The sequence below is a fragment of the Giraffa tippelskirchi genome, chromosome 7 (genome assembly GCF_054371585.1).
Source record: "Giraffa tippelskirchi isolate mGirTip1 chromosome 7, T2T-mGirTip1v1.2.pri, whole genome shotgun sequence".
NCBI classification, from domain to species: domain Eukaryota; kingdom Metazoa; phylum Chordata; class Mammalia; order Artiodactyla; family Giraffidae; genus Giraffa; species Giraffa tippelskirchi.
This window is the reverse complement of record NC_137281.1, coordinates 137,919,718-137,938,144: the sequence shown is the minus strand read 5'-3', so window position 1 is coordinate 137,938,144 and position 18,427 is coordinate 137,919,718. Positions and strand designations below refer to the sequence as shown.

At 35.6% G+C, this 18,427-nt stretch overlaps 1 protein-coding gene and 1 pseudogene across 50 annotated transcripts in view; one reads left to right on the top strand and one right to left on the bottom strand.

The window, feature by feature from the left end:
• FUT8 (fucosyltransferase 8) overlaps nt 1–18,427 on the bottom strand; it is a 367,612-nt gene that overhangs the window by 245,618 nt on the left and 103,567 nt on the right. For 5 of the 50 annotated variants that reach the window (XM_081509998.1, XM_081509954.1, XM_081509969.1 and 2 more), the window contains one exon: nt 824–959. The exons of the other annotated variants lie outside the window; for them this stretch is intronic. The gene's annotated coding sequence lies outside the window, so the exon portion shown is untranslated. The remainder of the gene's footprint in view (nt 1–823; nt 960–18,427) is intronic. 50 annotated transcript variants of the gene reach the window in all.
• Nucleotides 8,580–18,427, top strand: part of LOC145513854 (UDP-GalNAc:beta-1,3-N-acetylgalactosaminyltransferase 1-like) — a 71,134-nt pseudogene continuing 61,286 nt past the window's right edge.

Below are 18,427 nucleotides of genomic sequence, written 5' to 3'. Positions count from 1 at the left end.
TCATATAGCAATTACCAAGATTACAAAATTCAATTTTTATTCATTACTTACAGAGTTATCTAGCATGCTTTCACAGTACACTTATCAGTAAGGTCACAGTATATGCACACATGAATTTAAAATGCAAGGCACCCTGAATACATGAGCACAAAGTACTCTATTAATTCACTAAAACCAGCTAATATCTTAGAAATTAACCTTCCTAGTTATGAAGTGCAAACACATAATCACATTTATATGGTTTCTATCAGGAGCATGTCACTCACCTTAATTCAACACAGGTTGTGTTTACTGATGCAACTAATTTATACTATTCAAATAGATCCAGAAAACTGGCCTTGGCATCTGTTCCTTCGGCCCTGAACAAATCAATACTGCCAAAAAGTGGTAACACTAACAAATTCAAATAAAACATATATCTTACCATTTTATCTGGTTATCAAATGTATACGTAACGTATGTGTGCTGTGTGCTGTCACGTCAGCCGTGTTTGACTCTTTGTGACCCTATGGGGCTGTAGCCTGCCAGGTTCCTCTGCCCATGGGATTCTCCAGGCAAGAATACTGGAGTGGGTTTCCACGCCCTTCTCCAGGGGATTTTGGACATAACATATACTCATATGTCAACATGATATAGTAGAAAGAGCAACCATTTCAAATCAATCATTGGCTATAAATATATGGGCAGTTTACCGAGCTATAAGACGGTAGTAACAGTATATCCTCATTTAACTGTGAAGATCACATTAAATAATATAAGTAAAAATAAACCATGATGCTCAGAAAGAAATATACCCAAATATAATTTCAAATCAAAGACTTACATTTAAGCCAACTCTTGATAACCTGCAGAGTCCTCCACCATTACATTTAATAAGGGCCAGGAGACGTATGGCAAAAATTCCAAGTCTCATACAACACAACTGAATAAAGATGCACAATCTTTCTACAGAATTCTTTCTAAATAACAATAACAATAAAGATTCAAAAATTCAGATTCAAAAAAATTTAAAGCAGTTTCTACAGAACAACAGAGATTCAAAAGTATAATAAACATAATATGCTACTGAAACTTTTTAGTGGGATATACATTTTCATAAAACACATTTCTATCTTCATATAAAAGGCATGAAGCCCTTTAAAGGTCAATCGTTACTACTGCATTATAAAAAATAATATACTGATATTGGCAAGCATTCATTAATACATGAGCCAGATGGGTGACAGAGAGACAATTTATATCCAAAAGTAAGAGAAGGTTAGATAAATTATGGTACAATGATTGGTGAGATGTTACGCCTTGGGTTAAAATGTCAAGTATGACGAGAAATATACATAATGCTAGGTGAAAATGCAGGATGCAGAGGGATTTGATGATGTTGATGGATAGCATCATACCTTGGAAAGCATACATTGTAAGGTCAGACAGCTCTGGGTTTATATCCTAAGAATACCCATATAGAACTGGGCCAGAAAAGAACCAGGCAAGGTATCTTACTCTCTCTGAGCCTGGATTTTTTATTCTTAAAATGACTGTAATAATGCCTATCATATGGGTCTATTATTCTAAGAATAATGAAGATAACAGCTACATTCATACAGTTCTTCCTGAATGTATTTTTTCTCATTACTTCACAATTATAATACCATTTAATCTTCTCAACAACCTTTCAAGTACTATTATCCCCATTTTACAGTGGAGGAAATTAAGGCACATTGAGAATAAATAACGTTCCCAAAGTCATAAAGTCAATAAATGGCAGAACCAAAATCAATGATAGCTATTTTTTTATTATTATTGTTATTAAGAAACTGCTCACTTCCAAGAATTGCAAAGGGAAGCTAGAGGATCTCCTTTATATGTACTTTTTTAATCCCAGTGATGGGCAACTTTATCACTAGGATATGTCAAATAGAATTCAATCCAGAGATTTAAAGGCCCCAAGCTTTTTCCTCCCAAATAGCACACTATCAGGAAAACCAGATAAAACTCCAGCATAGCCAATTTTTTAATATATATATTGAAAGTACAATGAAGTAACTTTTAGTTCCAGACCAAGATAGAAAACATGCACTTCTCCCCATCCCTCCCACTAAGAACAGCTAAAAACCCTGGCCACTATATTAAAAAATATAAGATAACTGTTTAAGGCTTGGAAACCAAAGGCAGCCCTGCAAGGATCTAGGGACTAAAGGAACAACACAGCAGTAAGTTCTCTTGAGTTTTCTTTTTGCCTCATAAATCCCAGAAGGAAGAAAGAGCATAAAAAAGAGCAAAAACATGGGTAAATATAATAGACTTAACCTCTATTCTTGAGTTTTCTACACTATGTTTGACAAGTGAAGCAGAAAGTGTAACTGTTGTGGTTTTAAATATATGTAGAGGAGATATTTTAAGACCATCATATTATAAATGAGAGGAGGGCAAAAGGAACTTTAGAGGCAAAGTTTCTACACTTCATATTAGTAAAACTTCAATAACAGTAGATTGTAACAAGTGACATATATTTTTAATGCAATACTTAAAGTGTGAGACTGAAAGTTGCTCAGTCGTGTCCGACTCTTTGCAACCCCATGGACTATACAGTCCATGGAATTCTCCAGGCCAGAATACTGGAGTGGGTAGCCTTTCCCTTCTCCAGGGGATCTTCCCAACCCAGGTCTCCCGCATTGTGGGCAGATTCTTTACCAGCTGAGCCACAAGGGAAGCCCAAGAATACTGGAGTGGGTAGCCTATTTCTTCTCCAGCGGATCTTTCCAACCCAGGAATCGAACTGGGGTCTCCTGCATTGCAGGCGGATTCTTTACCAACTGAGCTATCAGGGAAGCCTTAAAGCTACTACTAAAATATCTATACAAGGAGATACACTCAATAATATTTAGCAATGTAATAACTGGAGAATTAATAGAGAGTTTTAGAGTCACTAAGAACAATTTTTGCCTATTTCCTCAACTTTCTAGCTGTGTGACTATGGCCAAAATTTTACCTCTTTGTAAATTAGTTAATAACATTCATTATGGACCAATTAAAATTAAAATATAATAATTATAATTATAGCTATTATTATTATATTTTGGTTAAGTCAGACTATTAACTCTATTTACTTTTGCTAGTTTAAATTAATGCTTAAAGTAGTCTTGAACTAAGATATGTATATAAGTGCTAGTTATGGTGGCTAGCATGTAGTATGGGTTTGATAAATAAAAGCTACAACTAATTATTAGTACAATAAATAAAGGAGTTACCAGCCTTTCCTTAATTCCATTGACTTTGCACCATAAAATTTTAACGCCTCCTTGACATCAGTCTTGGCAATGATTTTTTTTAATTTGACACCAAATGAAAAAAAGGCAATGAAAGCAAAAATAATCAAGTGAGACTACACTCAACTAAAAAACGTCTGCATAGCAAAGGAAACCATCAACAAAATAAAAAGGCAACCTATAAAATATTTGGAAGCCATATATACATAAGGGGTTAACATCCAATATATATTAAGAACTCATACAACTCAATAGAAAAAATAAACAATCCATTTTAAAAACAGACATAGGATCTAAACAGACATTTCTCCAAAGACAATATACAAATGGCCAACAGATAAAGGAAGAGGTGCTCAACACCACTAATCAGCAAATGCAAATCAAAACCACAAAATACCACCTTACATGTTTTTACCAAAAAGACAAGAAATAACAAGTGTTTGTGAGGATGTTGAGAAAAAGGAACCCTCGGGTACTGTTTAGGAGTATAAATTGGTGCAGCCACTATGGAAAATAGTATGGCAGTTCCTCAAAAAATATACATACATTCACACATATATTCACTCATACACACACACAACAGATTTTATACACATACACACACACACACGTATACAAACACACACATACAATGGAATCATATACAATCATAAAAAAGAAAATCTTGCCATCTGCAGCAATATGGATGAATTGAGGGCATTATGCAAAGTAAAATAAGGCAGACAAACACAAATACTGTAGTATCTCACTCACATGCAGAATCTTAAAAAAAAAAAACAACCCAAACTCATAGATATAGAGAATAGATTGATGGTTGCTAGAGGCTGCAAATGTGGGAAGTAGGCAAGTTGAATGAAAAGGGTCAAACAAATACGAACTTCCAGTTGTAAGATAAAAAATCCAAGGGAAAAAAAAATCTTATAATAAAATATTCTTGATTTTTTAAGTGAAGATAAAGTATTTTAATGTTTTATATTTCTGTAGTGCTATATAATTATTTCAATTTATTCCTCAAAAAAAAAAACCCTCTAATTATGATTTGAAATCCCTTTACAGATGAGAAACTGTAGCTCACAGCTATTAAGTAATTTGCTTAAAGCATTTACAAAGCTAGTATAAGCTAAGGTCAGAGTCAAGGTCTTTTATCTATAAAAGTAATGCCTTTATCACAACACTATGCTCCCAATCAATCACAGAAACATATTCAAGGTCACATAATTAGTAACTAGAAGACACAGGGGTCAAAATCAAGTAAGTTAAGCTCTTGTGCCTAAGAGTGTATTATGCTGTTGATACAAATGATTATAATATAAACAGACAGATGTTCAAGCTCATTAATAAGATATATTAAAACACATCATATTACACACATTAGATACACCAAATTAGCAAACATTTACATTAAAGACAGTAAAGTCTTTCTAGGTCTGGAATTCCACACTATCCAATAAAACCAAGTCATAAATTAGGCAACATTATTAGAGAGATTATCACATTTTCAGCTCAGGCATCTAAACCTTTGTCTATCCAAAGCTATTAAATTAAATGTCAAACAATTATTTTGGTGTCACACAAGCCATTTAAAAGTGAGGGCCCAAGTATTAATACACAAACAATTTTTTAGAATAATCTTTATGTAAAAGAGTGAATAAATCTTAAACATTTGCTGTTTAGGCTCCAAAATAATCTTTTCTCAACCTATTTTAGAGAAAATGGCTAACCTAATGTTTTCTAACTTTTTTTTTCATATTTGCCAATCCAAAATTTTTAGAGACATATGAAATATCATTAATTAGAAAAAATTTACCAGAAAAAGAATCTACTAAGTTATAAATACTTCATTTAACAATGGCATAACAACCTAGCAATATAAAAGACTATTAATGTTCTAAAGACAAAAATTATTTATGCTCCCTCATCAGTTTTACCAGCTCTTCCAACCACGCCCTATAGCCAACAAAATATAATTTAATAAGTAGTTTACAAATGTCACTGTTTGAAATATTTACCCAAAAAGTTTCATATTTCCCAATATCATAAAATTTCACCAGTATAATCAAAGTAGAGCCACAACCTTCTCAATTTCTTAATCATTTATGCTACTGCCCTTCAACCTCCTTTATGTTTAAATCCTCTTACACACCCCACCCTCTACACCAGTGATTAAATCTCAATAGTGCTTTAATATTTATTCCTTCTCCTCAGTATAATATATTCTGCACAAGACAGAATACCTAAACACAGCAGTAACTTAAACAACTTTGAGATTTATTTTTCTTTTGTAAAAGCTGTCTAGAGACAGGTGATGTAGAGATGGTGGTTGCAAGTATCCTCAGGGACCAAAGTTCCTAACTTCTCCACCACTCTAAGGTCCCGGGCTTCCATCACCAAGATCACCTCATGGCCCAAAATGTTTACTAAAGCTCCAGATACCATGCCTTCAATACAGGTCAAAAAGAAGAAGAGAAACTGAATGGCAAAATGGGGTCTCTTACAGTTGAGTCAGTGCCTTTTCTAAGCACACACATAATGCTTCTGTTTTTACCTCTTTTGCCAGAACTTAGTCACATAGCTGGGAAATAGTCTTTTATTCTAGGCATCAATGTGCCTAGCTAAAAACAAAACGTCAGGATTCTGTGACTAAAGAAGAAGGGTAAAATTTAGAATTGACTAGAATATGAGATTTAGGATTAAGTAGAATATGAGGAGCCTGTATCATGACTCGCTTTCTGTTTTTCAAAACTTCTAATAATCCTTCATATTGGGAAAAGTTTGATATCGTGTCTTTAGTGGCTGATGTAAAAGCTTTTCCCAATAAATGCGTTTACTTTCTTGGCCAGCTGTGGGCAGTGGCCAATCCCAAACTGTATCACAACAGGTACACCAAGACTGCAATTCTGAAATCTCTGTTGTTGCTGTTCAGTCACTCAGTCATGTCTGACTCTTTGCGACACCATGGACTGCAGCACATCAGGCTTCCCTATCCTTCACCACCTCCCAGAGCTTGCTCAAACTCATGTCCATTAGGTGATGCCATCAAACCATCTCATCCTCTGTCGTCCTCTTCTCCTCCTGCCTTCAATCTTTCCCAGCATCAGGGTCTTTTTTAAAGAGTCAGTTCTTCGCATCAGGTGGCCAAAGTACTGGAGCTTCAGCTTAAGCATCAGTCCTTCCAATGAATATTGAATATGAATATTGAATAATGAATATGAATATACTAGATGGACCTATGTTGGCAAAGTAATGTCTCTGTTTTTTAATACGCTGTCTAGGTTAAGGTATGTCTAGTAAAAGCTATGGTTTTTCCAGTGGTCATGTATGGATGTGAGAGTTGGATCATAAAGAAAGCTGACGGCCAAAGAATTGATGCTTTTGAACTGTGGTGTTGGAGAAGACTCTTGAGAGTCCCTTGGACTGCAAGGAGATCCAACCAATCAATCCTAAAAGAAATCAGTCCTGAATATTCATTGGAAGGACTGATGCTGAAGCTGAAGCTCCAGTACTTTGGCCACCTGATGCAAAGAGTTGACTCACTGGAAAAGACCCTGATGCTGGGAAAGATTGAAGGCAGGAGGAGAAGGGGATGACAGAGGATGAGATGGTTGGATGGCATCACCGACTCAATGCACATGAATTTGAGCAAGCTCCGGGAGTTGGTTGGTGATGGACAGGGAGGCCTGGCGTGCTACAGTCCATGGGGTCACAAAGAGTTGGACAAGATTGAGTGACTGAACTGAACTGAGGTTTGTCATAGCTTTCCTTCTAGGAAGCAAGTGTCTTTTAATTTCATGGCTGCAGTCACCACCTGCAGTGATTTTGGAACCCAAGTATATAAAGTCTGTCATTGTTTCCATTTTTCCCCATCTATTTGCCAAGTGATGGGACCGGATGCCATGATCTTAATTTTTTGAATGTTGAGTTTTAATCCAGCTTTTTCACTCTCCTCTTTCTCCTTCATCAAGAGGCTGTTTAGATCCTCTTTGCTTTCTGCTATGAAGGTGTGGTCATCCACATATCTGAGGTTATTGATATTTCTTCCGGCAATCTTGATTCCAGCTTGTGCTTCATCCAGCCCAGCACTGGATAGGATTTTTTCATCTGCCCCATCTGTGCACCAGTTGGGATAGAAAAGTTGATTTGTTCTGTACAAGTGACCTAACAGAATGCTGGAATTCATTGTTGTCCTAACCAATTAGCAATGGAGTTCCAGTGTGGTCTCTTTAATTACAAATCCTGGATCTATGCTTACTCCACAGATATATCTGCTGCATCATATTAATTTCCTTATGTGCTGCTGCTGCTGCTGCTAAGTCGCTTCAGTCGTGTCCGACTCTGTGTGACCGCATAGACAGCAGCCCGTCAGTCTCCCCCATCCCTTGGATTCTCCAGGCAAGAACACTGGAGTGGGTTGCCATTTCCTTCTTCAGTGCACGCAAGTGAAAAGTGAAAGGGAAGTCGCTCAGTCGTGTCCGACTCCTAATGACCCCATGGACTGCAGGCCACCAGGCTCCTCCATCCATGGGCTTTTCCAGGCAAGAGTACTGGAGTGGGGTGCCATTTCCTTCTCCTTATGTGCATGCATGCTAAAGAGCTTCAGTCACGTCTGTCTCTGTGCAACCCCTATGGACCATAGCTGGCCAGGCTCCTCTATCCAAGGGATTCTCCAGAGAAGAATATTGGAGTGGGTTGCCATGCCCTCCTCCAGGGGATCTTCCTAACCCAGGATTCAAACCCGAGTCTCATGCCTCCTACACTGGCAGGCAGGTTCTTTAGCATTCGCGCCACCCAGGAAGCCCCCATCTCCTTATAGTACCATCATTCACTGAATATTACTAAGTCCCAGTGTGAAGTGCTTTATTTACTTTACCATTCAGGCCTCATAACAGCCTTCTTATGTTATTTCAGTCCTCATTTTTATATACATGTACTAGTATACATGTATTGAGTGCTTATTACATTTCAGGTAGGTTTAAAAAACTCAAAGTGTTTACAGATAAGCACTATTCTTATCTCTAATTTACAGATAAGAAAGAGGAGGCAGAAAGTTAGAAACATGTCTGAAGTCACCCAGCTTATAAGCAGCACAACCAGGATTCAAATCCCCACAAACTAGCTCCCGAGTTCACACATTTAAACTAGTAAACTATACTAATATAGTTAGTATATTAACCATATACTTATGGCTAAGTATACTTAACCATCAGCAGAGGTTAAGTAATTCACCTAAGGTCACAAAACCAGGAGGACCAGAGATTCATAGTTAGATCTATTTCACTACAGAGTCCCTGTTCTCAACTCCAAACGAATTAAAACAATATGGCTTGGCTGACCACAACCATTATTGTTGAGGGATTATTACACTTTAGTAGCAAAGTGACAAGGGAACATGCAACCAAAATAACAAACCGAATCCATGAATTTCAGTGGTAAGCCATCTCAGGGGAAGAAATGCAATGCATTCATGTGGCCTAGGTCACTCTATGGTAAGACCCATCGCTTTTAGTAATAACAGACCAAAATCTAAAGCCGGTTTGGCAGATGGATCTAGTGACTGTCACATACCAGCTTAAATTTTCTCACAAGTAAATAGCATTAGTGTCTAAAAGATTCTGAATAATTAGATGTCTGCACTTTGTATCTGCTATCAAAAAAATTAAAGAGTAAACCGTCTATTGCTATACCAAACTCAATAGCTGTAACTAAAAACAGTGATTTTAAAGATAATAGAAATCAGTTTTTAAGAAATAACAAAAGTAACAAAAATTTGGACATTTTGCTACCATCTGTTAGAATTAGTGCCTTTATAGTTCTCTCACCTATAATTATAATCCTAAGCCTCATCCCTTGAGAGACATGTAAATTAGGGCTATAAATTTCTCTAGGATTTTTTTTAAAAGATTTACTTATATGTAATTCTGATGCTAGAGACAAAAATACCTTCCTTAAGCCTCAGCATAGGACATTCAAATCACAATGCTACTACTGACTCATTTTCAAACATTCCCCTAAGAATTTCAAGTCTCTCTTCTTAGGACACAACAGACACAAAATGACTACTAGATAGGGTACCTTGTACCTAGTATAGTAACTGAAACGTTAATGATAAAGAATGAAGTTCACATTGCCAACTGAATCAACCATAACCATGAGAGTTGTTAACTCTTTCATGAACATCTCAGATCCTTAAAACAAACAAAAACAACAACAAAATTTGTATTGTTCTTCACCAAACACATCCTTTACTTTCTTAATTCCAAACTTAATGAGACATTCTCAATTAAATTCTACTACCACTTACCAATGCTTTTAAACTAACTGAAAGAATTTCAAAGAAATAATTAGTACTAAATGTATACTTTTTCACTGTATCTCGATAGGTGGAATATAAAACAGATTTTTTATTAGTAAAAAGTTTCTATATTAAGTAAGAGTTATGTTAAGGTTACTGCTTTTGTTTTTTTCTTTTAGCTATATTGAATCATGTTTAAAAGAAAAGAAGTACCATAAAACAGTCAGTGCTCTTCAGTGAGGCAAAGCAGTATCAAAAAGTATCAGCTATCATAAATCATTAGGGTTACACCAACTTTAATTTAATGCATCAGTTGACTGATAACTAATATTAGAAGAAAAGCAGCCAAAGCAGATTTTATTTACAGCTACGTGTAGAAGAAATGTTGTTACTAAGATAAATTTAATTTAGGCAGCACTTTTAAAAATGAATTTTTACACATAATAGTATTTGAAAACAATTTGAGCAGGATATATCACTCACTAAGAATATCATTCTCCAATTTAAAAGTGTTAAGAAATCTCTACTTTCACCCATGAGGGAGTAATAGAATCCAGAATTAACTTCCATATGTAAGCAACTGGGGCCTCCCTGGTGGCTCAGATGGTAAAGAATCTGCCTGCAATGCAGGAGACCTGGGTTCAATCCCTGGGTCAGGAAGATCCCCTGGAGAAGGGAATGGCAACCCACTCCACTATTCTTGCCTGGAGAAGAATCCCATGGACAGAGAAGCCTGACTGGCTACCGTCCTGAACTGAGAGCAACACAAAGGCCTATTTAAAAAGGGGGGAAAAGATCTATTTAAATTTTATCTGAATATCAATTTTTCATATGCATAAAATGAGATGGTTGAACAAAAAAAACTTTTGGGCAAGAAAAATTACCAGGTAACAAAAGAGAGATAATTCCCAGGGCTTACACAGGGCCAGGAATCATCCAAGTTCTCACAAGCAAGATAACAAGTCCTCACGGAATCCTTGGGATATTCAGTAAAGACCCAAGAAGAGAGGTTAGTAATGAGGCTAGAAAAGCTAAGAGTAAAGATAACCTGCCCTCCCCACCCAAAAAAAAAAAAAAAAACCTTAAAAACATTAACACACACAGAAAGGGAAGAAGGAAGGAAAGAATTTTGATGCTGCTAAGTATATTCTTGGAAAAATTCAGTCAAAACTTGTCCACATATGTGGTTCCATCTGCACTATATGCTACTTTGTCCCATGTGCCACTCAAAGAGCAGCCACCACTGCCACCACAAGAAATGAATCTGAGATGTTGGGAGGCACTGCCATGCCCAAGAATAAGGTAAAGGAGGTTAAACAGATGCAAGGGTAAGACAAACAATGAATAAAAAAAGTTGGTGTATGAAGAGTGTGAATGAAGAAGAGTATACTCAGGAAATCAAAATGTTGGGAAATGAGTGAGTAGAAGCAATGTGTTTTGATGTGTAAAGAGGCTATGCTGTAACAAAGGAAAGTTGAGAAAAATGATTTAAAGAAATACTTCAGATATTTTATTGGTTGGTCTGCCAGACTAACAGGGTAACAAAGCTGATGTAATTTTAAAATACAATGCAGATAAAGCTTTAACTCTGAAGGCATATAGCAAGCTTCCAAACCATGCTAAAATCAATGAAACTGATATATTTGATGATACTGGAGATGATGATAAAGACCATGATGATATTTAAATTGAACTCACTGCTTTACATTCCAAGTTTCCAAGGTGATATGGCTTCCTTTTCCTTCAGAAAGTTGATGAGACTTCTGTGTGGCTTAGCAATTTTATCTTGGCATCCCTTTCCTAAATGAATACAAGAACTCCTGATGCTCAAAAACTCTTAGAAGCAGTTCTTTGGTCTTCCTGATTGTTCCCTCATTAATTAGATAAAACTCTAACACATGTTAACAGATAACTTTTACAAAGTACGCTTTTATGGAACCCAAGAATGTCTGATTCCAAAGTCTCCACTATCTCTCAAGACATTTTACATAAATGTAAATAATCTCAAAAGAATCATTCCATACATCCTATTCTATAGCCTACTTTGCTTAATTTGACATTAGGTAAAGAACATCTTTTATGTTAGCCAACATATTCAATGTATGTCATTATTTTTAAGGGCTCCAATGTATTACATTCTATGTATTACCATAACTAAGTCATTTTCCCCATTAATAAGTATTTTGTTTCCAGTTTTTAAATGAGGTATCTCAAATACAATGAACAGGACACTTCATACTTTTGCACTGAAATGTCATTTACCCCCAAATTCTTCTCCACAATATAGACATTCATTTATTCAAGTTATTTTTAAGAGCCTATTATGTTCTACTCACTCTTACCAGCAATTAAAGTTCCAGGAGTGGTATTGATCCTATTTTATTCATTGCTTTATTTCCAGTGTTTAGTGGTGTGTCTGGTACACAGTAGACTTTCATGTATGTGCTGAATGGATGATCATCCTTGTTCATTCATCCTTCCTCACTTCTACAATTATCTCCTTTTTCCTAAGTTTTAACTTTGAAATTAGCTTTTTCCTTTTTTTTCACCCTACAGAGTAATGAGAATTCAGGCTCAGTACTGAGTCAAGAAAATAAATATGGAGAAAGTAGTAGTATTACAGTATTGCCTCTTGGAAACTGCTCAGCTGTGTCTAAAATTTTCAAAGTTCCTTTCCTGAACTTCAAAACATCATCCAAAGGAAACATGAATCTAACAGCTGGTTGTATGTCTTCCTTTGGTCTTTCTAACATTTCAGTTAGAAATGTTAGGAAATAGGAAAAAGAGAGTGGTATCTAAAAGGTCCAGCTGGAGCATCCAAAAAAACCTTAAAAATCAACTAAACTGGAAAATTATGACTGAATTCACAAAGGATTAGTTTTGTTTTTCCAGAAGAAAACAGCTTGAGAGAGGGGGAAATATCACTGAAACAGCAAAGCACACCAAAATGTTTTTATTCCAATCAAATTCTTGCCTTTTAAATTATTATGAAATAGATCTGTTGAGAAACCTCTAGACTTGCTTATTCTGTTTTCTTTTACCTGGAAATCCAGGTACTATAGGGATAAAATTAGAATCATTTAAGCCTGGAAAGAAACTTGAAACACATACAGAGTTCATCATTTCACCTTTTACTCACCTACACTTAAGTCAGTTTACATGTATAATAAACATATCCACAACAAAAAACTATACAACTCAAGGTGGAGGTGGAGATAGGAGATTAACTCAGAGTTAAGGTAGGAGTTTGGATAAAAGAATATAAGCCATTCTAAGGGTGTTGTTATTGGAGAAGACTGTTTTGCAGAGTGTCATGATGGATCACTCCAAAATTTATGCTTGAATGTTAAATACATATACTTGAATGGAATATGCTTGTTGATTATGGTCATGTATTTTGCCTCTTAACTGATTAGGATGACATGCAAAAATCTTAGCATGAGAAGATGCTGGTTTGGATCAGATTGTGAACATCTCTTCAGCTTCAAAAAGTGTATGCTACCAGGTTGTTCTGTTTTTATATACACATCCTATCATTCTTATTAGATTGCTAGTTCTTCAAAAACGGTAACATGGTTTTATTACTCTTTATGTCCCTAATCTCCAATTCACAGTAAGTATTCAATAAATATTCTCTTTATATCTCTTAGAACAGTAGTCCTCAACCATTTTAGCACTAGGAACCAGTTTTGTGGAAAACAGTTTTTCCACAAACATGGGTGGGGGTGGTTTCAAGATGATTCAAGTGCATTACATTTATTGTGCACTTATTTCTATTATCATCACTACACTGTGATATATGAGAATCTGAGAGAATCTAATGCTGCTGCTGATCTGACAGGAAGCAAAGCTCAGGTGGTAATGTGAACAATGGCGAGTGACTGTAAACACTGATTACACTTCACTCCTTTGCACATCTCACCTCCTGCTGTGTGGCCCAGTTCCTAACTGGTCAGGGACTGTCTGTGGCCTGCGGCCCAGGGGCTGGAATACATGATGGGTATTCAATAAACAACCACTGATACCACTGAAAACACAGATATTTATGCAGTCCATTTAAAGAGAATTTCATTACCTCAAATACCTTTAAATGTTAAAACATATATTAAAAATACACATAACCACCATTGAACAAATATTTGCACATCACTGTTCACAGCAGCATTATTCACAACTGCCAAAAGGTAGAAACAACCCAAACATTCATTGACAGATAAATGGATAAACAAAATGTGGCATATACATAAAGAAATATTAGTCTTAAAAAGACTGAAATTCTGATACGTGGGACAACATGGGTGAACCCTAAAGACACTATGCTAAGTAAAAGGAGTCAATTACAAAAGGGAAAATACTGTATAATTCAACTCACATAAGAAACCAAGAGTAGCCAAATTCAGAGACAGAATAGTAGTTAAGGGCCTGGGTGTTAGGGAGAATGTGAATTCTTTGTTTTTTTGCTTTTCATTATTTTGATATTTTTTACTAAGATTTAGTTGTACAATATTATGTAAGTTTCAGGTGCGTAACATAGTGATACATTTTTTTAAAGTTATATAATTCATTTACAGTTATTATAAAACATCAGTTATATTCCCCGTGCTATTCAATATATCCTTATAGCTTATTTATTTTATACATAGTAGGTTGTACCTCTTAATCCCCTAGACCCTATATTGTTCCTCCCCCACACCATCCTTCTCCCACTAGTAACTACTAGTTTGCTCTCTGTATCTGTGAGTCTGTTTCTTTTTGTTATATTCACTAATTCGTTTTATTTTTTAGATTCCAAATATAAGTGATAAAATTCAGTATTTGTCTTTCTCTGTCTGATTTATTTCACCTACCATAATATCCTCCAACTCCATCCATGTTCTCGCAAATGGTAAAATTTCATTCTTTTTTATGGCTGAGTAGCATTCTTGTATGTGTGGGTATGTGTCTGTGAACACACCGTATCTTCTTGATCCATTCTTCTGTTGATGTACACTTAGGCTGCTTCCATATCTTGGCAATTGTAAATAATGCTGCTAAGAACATTGCCATGCACATATTGTTTTCAAATTAGTGTTTTCGATTTTTCAGATATATACCCAGGAGTGGAATTTCTGAGTCATATAGTAGTTCTATTTCTAGCTTTTTGAGAAACTGAGAAACTCCCATACTCCTTTCCACAATGGCTGCACCAATTTACACTCTCATCAACAATGTAAAAGGGTACCCTTTTCTCCACATCCTTGCCAATTATTTATTTCTGTTCTTTTTGATGACTGCCATCCTGACAGGCTTGAGGTAATGTCTCATTGAGGCTTTGACTTGCATTTCTCTGATAATTAACAATACTGGGCATTTTTTCATGTATTATCTGTTCAGATCATCTGCCCATTTTTCAACAGGGCTGTTCGTTTTTCTGATGTTGAGTTTTATGAGCTCTTTATATATTTTGGGTATCAACTCCATGTGACAGGGGCTTGAAGTCAGGAAGAATGGGGAGTTAATGTTTAATGTGCATAGTTTTACTCAGAATGATGACGAAGTTCTGGAGATGGACAGTGGCTGCACAACAATGTGAACATACTTAACACTACTGAATTATACACTTTAAATGGTTAAATGGTGAGTTTTGTTATATATATTTTACCACAATAAAAAAGAAAAGTATATGAATCATACTACTTCATAAATGACTTGTCCAAATAATATCTTATAAATGTACAATCACAGAAATCTAATTGTTCTTAACATTAAATTATTACCAGAAAAGTAGATAAATTACCCAGTATTATACAAAAGTATCTGGCTTCTTAAAAAACAAACACAATGCTGGGACTTCCCTGGTGATAGAGTGGCTAAGACTCCAAGCTCCCAATGCACTGGGCCTAGGGTTTGATTCCTGTTCAAGGAACTAGGTCCCACATGCTACAACTAAGAGATGGCATGCTTCAACTGAAGACCTCACGTGCCACAACTAGATTTCGCATGTCACAACTAAAAGATCGTGCATGCTGCAACTAAGACCCAGCGCAGCTGAATATTTTTTAAAAAATACCAAAAAACAAAAAAACTTTGAACAAATTAATGTTATTTTGATCCCAGCCATACCCATAATGATAATGCATTTAACCTAACTCTGCAAATCATTTGCTTTACAACAATACTAACAGTTGCTATAATCAACATTCCTTAACATTCACACACAAATTCACTTCCATTTTGTCAGCAGAAACTTGTCTGCACTCAATGCTTTCACAATTTAGTTTTTATTATATTTTCTTCTATTCCTTTTCCTGTAGGTAAAGACTGCATGCAGAGACTATTCTCTACTTTGTAGGATATTTTCAGGGTTGTTGCTGCTGCTGCTGCTGCTAAGTCGCTTCAGTCGTGTCCAACTCTGTGTGACCCCATAGACGGCAGCCCACCAGGCTCCCCCATCCCTGGGATTCTCCAGGCAAGAACACTGGAGTGGGTTGTCATTTCCTTCTCCAATGCATGAAAGTGAAAAGTGAAAGTAAAGTCGCTCAGTCGTGTCCGACTCTTCGTGACCCCATGGACTGTAGCCTACCAGGCTCCTCTGTCCATGGGATTTTCCAGGCAAGAGTACTGGAGTGGGTTGCCATTTCCTTCTCCATTAAGGAGCTACATATTGTCAAATAAAATGATAAACCGGGAATTCTTAAAAGTAATTAACACTCTATATGCTACATCATTTCCTAAACTTTGGGAAACATGTAAGAAAATAAGTTAAATTTTACATTCATTTGATTATATGCAAAAGCTGACACAACTGCTACAGAATACGAAAGCAATGATATTTTGCTGCTGATTTTTACAAAAGTGACTCATATTCAAGTAAATCTAACTGAAATTCATGGATTTATAACATCATTAAAAATACCATTTTCCCAGTTCATCAATTTGCAACCCTTCAATAAAATATACCATACCTACATCAATTTCTATTCTGTGATTATGTCACAGAATTTATATTGATTTAACACACAGCTGAATTCACCAATAATATCGACCTAATTCAAACTCATTTAACATGATTCATTTATGAGTCTTAATTTACCAACTAAAGTTTAATATTAAATTTTAATAACAGTTTATTAGTTCTTTCTTTGGTAATTAACAAGCCAGAAATTTTCAGTACTTAATAATTTTCCAATCTGTGTAGTTACTAAGTCAGGTCTGACTCTCTACAACCCCATGGACTGTAGCCTGCCAGGCTCCTCTGTCCATGGGATTCTCCAGACAAGAATACTGGAGTGGGTTGCCATTTCCTCCTCCAGGGGATGGAATCCACATCTTCTACATTGGCAGGCAGGTTCTTTATCAGTGAGCCACCAGTGAAGCCCCTAAACCTGAGTTTGTTTCTGTTTTGCATGTGTATTCATTTGTATTGTCTTTAAATTGTACATAAAAATATCATACAGTATCATTTTCTAGTATCTGCCCACAAAACCATTACTGTATGCTGAAGTCTCATTTCAAAATAATGTCACCTAAGATAAAAAGAACAAAAACAAAGAAAGAGGTACATTCAAGTGTTTGGACTCCCTAACTTGGTGCCCTATGTATATCCTTTCTAGAAGTAGCTATTTCAAGTGAAAATAAATCCTTCAATCCATAATTTCCCCACTTTCCCAATGAATTATATTAAGCAAAAATTAAGTAAGCTAGTATAGAGTCCTCCCATTAAAAAAAAAACAAAACTAGAGATTTACTTTTCATTATTATATTCCTATTATATATTCCTTAAAAAAAAAAATGTGAATTTGGTGTCCAAAAGATCTATTCAGTAAAGCTCACATATTTATATAGGATTTTAGCAGTTTAACATCAGATTTAGATTCAACGAAAATCTCCTAGATGATACAAGGAAATGAATTACAACCACAACTTTATAACATGGATATTAATGATCTTATGCCAAAGGAAAATAAGGCTCGGAGAGACAAAATAATTTGATCTTATAAAGATCTCACGACAAGTAACTAGTGAATTCAAGGACTGAAGTCCAGATATTACTACTGATGCTGAAAGGAACTAGAAGTAACCCTGGTGCCTGCCCAGTATGAGACGGGCACTGTGCACACATTTTCTCAATTAATTCTTACCAGTGCTTTGTAAGGCAGGCACTCTATCCATTTTGAAGATGAGGAAACAAGGTAAGAAGTGATTTGACTTAATCAAGGTTTGTACAGCTTGTCTTCATACCACTACTTGTGATCCAAAGGGGAAAAGTTCATTTGATGTGTTTTATTTTTGGTTTTGTTTTGTTTTTAATTCTACAGGGATGGGAACAATTACTGAATCTATTTTAACAAGATATCTATATCCTTTAGAGAATCCTATGTTATTAATCACTTTGGTTTCACCATCATAAGTCTACCCGGCAGATAAATGATAATAATAAATATTTTCTTCCTTTTACAAACTCTCCCCTGGCCTTTCTTATCTGCTTCTGCTCTTCCTGCTATATTACTCAAAACAATCTGGATATCTAGAGGTCTATTATTCAGGAGCAAAAGTCAATAATTATCAAATACTGGCCAGGTCATGAGGGATTCAGTTTTCAAATTTTACTATATGGAACCAAGGAGTTGTAGGAGGTATTCCTTCATAATATCAATAAATGAAAAAGTGTCAGACAGGTTTCGTTTGGAAAAGTAACCCCCACAACTCTTTCAATCATTATACCAAATTTGAGGCAAGAAAAATGTTGCAGTGTCTTAAAAGATCAAAATTTTAAAATTCATACCCTAAAATATGTAAGAAGTAGAGGCGAGGCAGGTAACAGCTTGTTGTATTTTTTAAAATGAGTTCCTCGTCTTTCCCAACCATGTATGGATGCAAATCCTATTAAAAAAAA